Raw genomic sequence first — 8,397 nt, forward strand, 5'->3', positions numbered from 1 at the left:
ACTCGGCCGGGTGCGGTGGCTCACGCCTATAATCCCAGCACTTTGGGAGGCGGAGGCGGGCGGATCACGAGGTCAGGAGATCAAGACCATCCTGGCTAACACGGTGAAACCCCGTCTCTACTAAAAATACAAAAAAATTAGCCAGGCGTGGTGGCGGGTAGTCCTAGCTACTCAGGAGGCTGAGGCAGGAGAATGGTGTGAACCAGGGAGGCGGAGCTTGCAATGAGCCGAGATTGTGCCACTGCACTCCAGCCTGGGCGACAGAACAAGACTCCGTGTCCAAAAAAACCAAACCAAAACAAAACAAAAAAAAACAACAAAAAAAACTCTTCTTACTACATGTTCAGCATTTTTCATTGCTGGGAAGGAAAGTTAAGGGAAAATGCTAGTTCACCTGGAGAAGTATAGCTCAAGAGCCTCCCTCTAAGAGTATTTGATATGTTAATATCTTGCCATTGTTGTTATTATTGAGCAAATTTCCTTCTGTGTGAACTGTTCTCTAAGACCCTAGAGGTAGGTTAGGACTGTGTTTCCGGGCCATTAGGACATCACTGAGTGCGCTGAAATGATAATTTGTTAAGTGGTTCCCTGGTGTTGTAGAAGTTAGTGTAGCTCCCAAAGGAGTTCCCAAGCCCTGGGAGAAACTGACTCTTTGGAAGCAGTTGTTAGATACCCACCTCTGTGGTAGAGTAGCAGATGTGGGCTCTGCTTATCAATAGGAGACTTCGATCGTTAGTGAAAAACAGCTGAATTAATGGGAGAAAATTACCCTGTAATGACCTAAAATGGGTCCGTGGGAAATCCCATTGCATAGTCTGTTTTTCTAAATGCTTCATTCCCAAAGTTTATATCATTTTCAGCTTCTCTAAAATGCTTTTCTTTTGTTTTTCCTTTTGGGTAAGATTGAGAGTGATGACACCAAAATCTGGCAAAGTTTCACACCAGCCCCTGCAGCTGCTTTCTGGACAGCTCCGCTTGGAAATTACCCATCAAAGCATGAACAAAATAACAAAACTAAGTTAAAAAATTATAATAGGAAATTACCCAGACATCTTGAAATCAAACCCTGAACTCAACTTGCCACGTTTTCCCCTACTCCCTGCCTGCTTCTCCTGTTTCTAACTCAGTCATTGCCCACTTATCCAAGCTAGAAACTTGCATATCATACTTACTCCCGTTCCTTTAGCCACCCTCCCCAAATCAGTAACAAATATTGTGTAACTATTTATCCAGTCACGCCCATACCACCTCCTAAATAGTTCTCAGATCCTTCTGCCTCGCTCTCTACTGCCACCACTTACCATGTGACTTCCGGCAATTATTTAGCTTTTCTGTTCCTTGGATTCCCCATCCGCAAATGGGAGTAATTATGTCTACCTCATAGAGTTGCAAAGATTAAATGAGATCACGGGACTCAAAACTATTAGCAGCAATTATTCAGACCATCACTGGGCCATATCTCGCTTACTGAAACGACCTCCTAATGAGTCTCCTCTTTTCTATTTTGATTCCCATCAGTCTGTTCTCCCTTTCTGCTAGAACAATCTTTCTGAAAGGAAAATCCCTTTATGCCACTCTTCTGTGTAAAGCCCTGTCATGCTTCCCATTGCCAGCAGCAAACAGTGAACCTCCTTTGGTGTGATATCTGAGGGGGTCATTCATGATCTGGCCTCTGTCGCTCTCCCCAGCTCTGGTTCCCTCCTCTTTTCCTGAACTTGCAACACTCCAAGCTGCATCTCTTCTGGCCAAGTCCTACTCAACCTTCAGGTCTCATACCTAACTTGCTCTAGGAAACTTTTCCCAATCCCATAAGACTGGATCAGGTGTTCCTTTTCTGTTTTCCCTGGGTTTATCCCAATCAAAGCACTTTATCCTTGTTTTGTAATTGCCTGCTTACTTTTTTGTCTCCTCCATTAAACTTTGATATCTTTGAAGAAGTCACTGTCTTGCTCACCGTTGTGTCTTCAACCCCCAGCAAATGTTTGGGGTAGAATAAGCAGGCAACAATAAAATAAGGAGAATACATATAAATGTTATTCCCTTCATATTTCTGATTGTCACCACACCAAGCTACTCTTTTTTTTTTTTTTTTTCTAGAATCTCACTTTGTCACCCAGGGTGGAGTGCAGTGGTATGATTTCGGCTCACTGCAACCCCTGCCTCCCAGGTTCAGGCTGATTCTCGTGCCTCAGCCTGCTGAATAACTGGGATTACAGGGCACCTGCTGTCACGCACAGCTGTTTCAGTATTTTTAGTAGAGACAGGGTTTCGCCATGTTGGCCAGGCTGGTCTCGAACTCCTGGCCTCAAGTGATCAGCCCACCTTGGCCTCCCAAAGTGCTGGGATTATAGGCTGTGAGCCACCGCGCCCGGCCGGTACTCATTAAAAGAACTGTAGAATTTCTGTCATTAGTGCATCTGGTGAGGCCTTCTGGAAAGAAGGCGGCTTCCAGAAGTAATGTGAGTCATCTAAGACCCTCCAGGTAAAGACTCTCACTCTGTCACCCAGGCTGGAGTACAGTGTCACAAACACAGCTCACTGCAGCCTTAACTTGTGGGCTAAAGGGATCCTCTCATCTCAGCCTTCCCAGTAGCTAGGACCACAGGCATGCCACCATCATGCCCAGCTAATTTTGTTTTTTATTATTTATAGCGGGGGGGGGGGTCTCCCTATGTTGCCCAGGCTGGTCTTGAACTCCTGGGCTCTAGGGATCCTCCCGCGTCAGCTTCCCAAAGTGCTGGGATTACAGGAATGAACCAATGCACTTGGCAGAGTATGCTATTAAAGGAACCAGAACATATAAAGAGGAGGAGTCTGGGATTGGGGATAAAGATTACAAGTAAATGAAGTCATTTAATAAAAATTCATTGAGCACCACCAGGCATTCTGGCTCACGCCTGTAATCCCATCACTTTGGGAGGCCGAGGCAGGTGGATCACCTGAAGTCAGGAGTTCGAGACCAGCCTGGCCAACATGGTGAAACCCCATCTCTACTAAAAATACAAAAATTAGCTGGGCACAATGGCGGGCACCTATAATCCCAGCTACTTGGGAGGCTGAGGCAGGAGAATCGCTTGAACCTGGGGGGTGGAGGTTGCAGTGAGCCAAGATTGGGCCACTGCATTTCAGTCTGGGTGACAGGGCGAGACTCCGTCTCAAAAAAAAAAAAAAAAAAAAAAAAAAAAAAAAAAAAAAAAAAAAAAACCAAGCGCAGTGGCTCATGCCCATAATCCCAGCACTCTGGGAGGCCGAGGCCAGCGAATCACGAGGTCAGGAGTTTGAGACCAGCTTGATCAACATGGTGAAACCCCATCTCTAGTAAAACTTAAAAAAAATTAGCTGGGTGTGGCCAGACGCGGTGGCTCACGCCTGTAATCCCAGCACTTTGGGAGACTGAGGTGGGCGGATCACGGATCATGGGTTAGGAGATCGAGACCATCCTGGCTAACATGATGAAACCCCACCTCTACTAAAAATACAAAAATTAGCTGGCATGGTGGCGGGCACCTGTAGTCCCAGTACTTGGGAGGCTGAGGCAGGAGAATGGTGTGAACCCAGGAGGCGGAGCTTGCAGTCAGCCGAGATCATGTCACCGCAGTCCAGCCTGGGTGACAGACCGAGACTCCGTCTCTAAAAAAAATTAAAAAAAAAAAAATTAGCTGGGTGTGGTGGCACATGCCTGTAGTCCCAGCTATTCAGGAGGCTGAGGCGGGAGAATCACTTGAACCAGGGAGGCAGAGGTTGCAGTAAGCCGAGATCGCACCACTGCCCTCCAGCCTGGGTGACAGAGTGAGACTCTGTCTCGAAAAAAAAAAAATCATTGAGCACCACCTTATGTGCCTGGTATAAAACTAAATGAGACAAAGATTCTGCCCTTGCTGAATTTCTGTTTTTTGGGGAGAGGGACAATAAACCAAGACATATATAACGTTAGCTGGTAACAAGTGTAATGAAGACAAAAGAGACTGCTTTTAGAGGAAGTGGTCATGGAAAGCCTCTCTAAAGAGGTGACATTTGAGCACATCTCTAAGACATCAGGATATCTGGGGTAAATGTTCTAACTACTCAGTTTATTGAAGAGCAAATGTGAAGATGCTGAAGCAGCAGTTGGTATGCTGGAGAAACCACCACCAGGAGGTCGCTATGAGTGGGGTTCAGTGAGGAAGGGATCACATGGTAGGAGATAAAAATCATCTTTAGTCATTTAGTTTGAGGAAACTGTTACATCCAAACATATATTCATATGCCCAGCAGGCAGCTGGAAATATGAATTCAGAGCTCAGGACCAAACGTGGTACTGTAAAGAAATGGGAGGCCGGGAGCAGTGTCTCACACCTGTAATCCCATCACTTTGGGAGGCCAAGGCGGGCGGATCACTTGAGGTCGGGAGTTCTAGACCAGCCTGACCAACATGGAGAAACCTCATCTCTACTAAAAATACAAAATTAGCTGGGCATGGTGGCGCATGCCTGTAATCCCAGCTTACTCAGGAGGCTGAGGCAGGAGAATCGCTTGAACCTGGGAGGCGAAGTTTGCAGTGAGCCGAGATCAGGTCATTGCACATTGCACTCCAGTCTTGGCGGCAAGAGCGAAACTTCGCTAAAAAAAAAAAAAAAAAAAAAAAGAAAAGAAAAAAAAAAAAAAGAAAGAAATAGGGAATAGGCCAGGCACGGTGGCTCACACCTGTAATCTCAGCACTTTGGAAGGCCAAGGAGGGTGGGTTGCTTGAGCCCAGGAGTTTGAAACCACCCCGGACAACATGGTAAAACCCCATCTCTACAAAAAAAAATTGTTTTGAAAAATTAGCCAGGCATGGTGGTACACGCCTGTAGTCCCAACTACTTGGAGGGTGAGGTGAGAGGATTGCTTGAGCCTGGGAGGCAGAGGTTGCAGTGGGCAGAGATTGTGCTATTGCACTCCAGCCTGGGTGACAGGACCCTGTATTAAAAATAAATACATACAAGGAAAAAAAAAAAAAGAAATGGGAATAGCTAGTGTCTGCATGGAGATGATAATACTAGTGAAACCATGCAAGTGAATGAGATAGCCGTGGCAAAATGTGAGAACAGTTGTCAGGGATGAAGTCCTGGGAACACCAACAGATAATGACAGGCAGAGGAGAGGACCTACAAAGACATATTACAGGGTCTAGAGAAGAACCAGGAGAGGAGAGTCACAAGCCAAGGTCATGGCACATTTCAAGATGTTCAAATGCAGCAGAGATATCTCATGAGATACAGTACTTGAAACTCATGAAAACTGTTAAGTACAAGGTGTTGTTATCACTATTCATGATAATTAGAGAGCATCTCTAAAGGATTTTTTTTTTTTTTTTTTTTTTTGAGATGGAGTCTCTCTCAGTCACCCAGGCTGGAGTGCAGTGGTGAGATCTCGGCTCACTGCAAGCTCCACCTCCCAGGTTCTCGCCATTCTCCTGCCTCAGCCTCCTGAGTAGCTGGGACTACAGGCACCCACCACCATGCCCAGCTACTTTTTTGTAATTTTAGTAGAGACGGGGTTTCACCATGCTAGCCAGGATGGTCTCGATCTCCTGACCTCGTGATCCGCCTGCCTCGGCCTCCCAAAGTTCTGGGATTACAGTTGTGAGCCACCGTGCCCAGCCTCTAATGGATATTTTAACTTCAGTGTAGTGAGAATTTAGTTATATCCACAATCTACTGATAACCAATTCTTATTGTTTTGTTGAATTTTCAAAATATATGCAAGTTATACTGAATGCTATAATTACTCCATGATACTACACTGATGTTGGGAACAGGACTCACAATCCCTGCAGAATCTGATTTGTGGAACTGTATATTCAACTTATATATCTGAATACAGGTTCAACTTGTATATCTGAATATGGGTAATAATACTTATCTTAGATTTCTACTGGATTTTAGTTAAAACCTCACAGTAACACCTCCACTAAAGATTTGCAGCATGTGGCTCTTCTGTCTATAGGGAAGCCTGATAATAATGAGAACTCAATGGAGTTACGTACAACAGTCTCCTAGAATTCAATTGATGGAATTAGGCTGCAGCTGTTTCTGTTGCCTCTTTCTCCCTTCCCCTTTCCCCGACCCTTCTTTTGAAACAGGCACTCACTCTGTCACCCAGGCTGCAGTGGTACGATCAAGGCTCATTGTAGCCTTGAACTCCTGGGCTCAAGTGATCCTCCCACCTCAGCCTCCGAAAGTGCTGGGATTACAGGCATGAGTCACCAGGCCCAGGCACCTGCAGCCTTTTTAAAGGCTCAGGCCTGTAATCCCAGCACTTTCGGAGGCCAAGGCAGGAGGATCACTTGAGCCCAGGAGGTAAAGGCTGCAGTCAGCCATGATAGTGCCACTGCACTCCAATCTGGGCAACAGACTAGGGTGAGACCCTGTCTTAAAAGAAAAAGGCTGCAGAGTTTACTCTCGTGGGTGGGTGCACCAAAGTCCTGGTGAGGAGTTGCTAGTGTTGTGGAATGAGATAATGTTGTGACTGAGTGTTCAGCACTCTTAAACTGGATTTAACAATCCTAAGAGGACTTATTTTTATTTGTTTATTTATTTATTTATTTTTGAGACAGAGTTTCGCTCTGTCGCCCAGGCTGGAGGGCAGTGGTGCAATTTCAGCTCACTGCAACCTCCACCTCCCAGGTTCAAGCGATTCTCCTGCCTCAGCCTCCCAAGTAGGTGGGATTACAGGCAGGCACCACCACACCCAGTTAATTTTTGCGTTTTTAGTAGACACGGGGTCTCACCATGTTGCCCAGCTGGTCTCTAACTCCTGGCCTCATGAGATCCATCTGCCTAGGCCTCCCAAAGTGTTGGGATTACAGGAGTGAGCTGCTGTGCCTGACCAAGACATGTTCTTTTCTAACAAATCTACCCAAAGGGGTGTTGCTTTCCAAAGTTGAGACCTTGTGAGGCTACAATTTTATTCCTGCATTGTTCATTTTTCAGAACAAGTTTAAATTGTGCTATAATGCCAATTTGCAAACCACACAAGGTAAATATTCTCATTATCTTATATCACAGTTGGCTTTGGTCCCTAACTAGTGTTTTCTAACTTATTAATCAGATTGACCAGACAATTTTTTTTTTTTTTTTTTTTTTGAGACAGGGCCAATTGCAGTGGTGCAAACGTGGCTCACTGAAGCCTTGACCTCCCCAGGCTAGGTGGTCCTCCCACCTCAGCCTCCTAGGCAGCTGGAGCTAGAGGTATGTGCCACCATGCCCAGCTAATTTTTTGTAGTTTTTGTAGAGATGGGGTTTCACTAGGTTGCCCAGGCTGGTCTCAAACTCCTGCACTCAAGTGATCCGCCTGCCTCAGCCTCCCAAAGTGCTGGGATTATAGACGTGAGCCACCACTCCTGGCCACCTATATGATTACTTGACTGGTACCTTCAAGAGAAGAATCTGCCAATACTGAGACAATAATTGAACAGTTGCTTGATAAAGTAGCTTTGGAGTTACACAGACGACATGTGTTTGATTCTCGGTTCAGGAGTGCGGTGTGCCTTTCAGCGAATGTTTTAACCTCTGTAAGCCTATTTACTCAATAAAATGGGATAATATTACTGAGGTTGCAGGTTCCATATAAGGATCAGCAATAGCATATGTGGAACACTTGACACACAGTAGAGCTCAAAAATGGTAGCAGGCCGGGCGCCGTGGCCAAGCCTGTAATCCCAGCACTTTGGGAGGCTGAGGCGGGCGGATCACGAGGTCAGGAGATCGAGACCAGCCTGGCTAACACGGTGAAACCCCGTCTCTACTAAAAAAAAAAAAATACAAAAAACTAGCTGGGCGAGGTAGCGGGCGCCTGTAGTCCCAGCTACTGGGGAGGATGAGGCAGGAGAATAGCGTAAACCCAGGAGGCAGAGCTTGCAGTGAGCTGAGATCGGGCCACTGCACTCTAGCCTGGGCCACAGAGCGAGACTCCATCTCAAAAAAAAAAAAAAAAAAAAAAAAAGGTAGCAATAGTGCCACTAAAATGGAAATACACTTTCTTTTCATTTTAAGACGGCTTTGATACGTTTGAGAACTAGAAGGGCATTCCACAGACCAACTCGAGGATAATCTTCAAAAGAAAAAATGCTATAAAAATGGTGATAAAGGCCGGGCGCGGTGGCTCAAGCCTGTAATCCCAGCACTTTGGGAGGCCGAGACGGGCGGATCACGAGGTCAGGAGATCGAGACCATCCTGGCTAACACAGTGAAACCCCGTCTCTACTAAAAATACAAAAACTTAGCCGGGCGAGGTGGCGGGCGCCTGTAGTCCCAGCTACTCGGGAGGCTGAGGCAGGAGAATGGCGTAAACCCGGGAGGTGGAGCTTGCAATGAGCTGAGATCCGGCCACTGCACTCCAGCCTGGGTGACAGAGCGAGACTCCATCTCAAAAAAA

The sequence above is a fragment of the Theropithecus gelada genome, unplaced genomic scaffold (genome assembly GCF_003255815.1).
Source record: "Theropithecus gelada isolate Dixy unplaced genomic scaffold, Tgel_1.0 HiC_scaffold_15871, whole genome shotgun sequence".
Classification (NCBI taxonomy): Eukaryota; Metazoa; Chordata; class Mammalia; order Primates; family Cercopithecidae; genus Theropithecus; species Theropithecus gelada.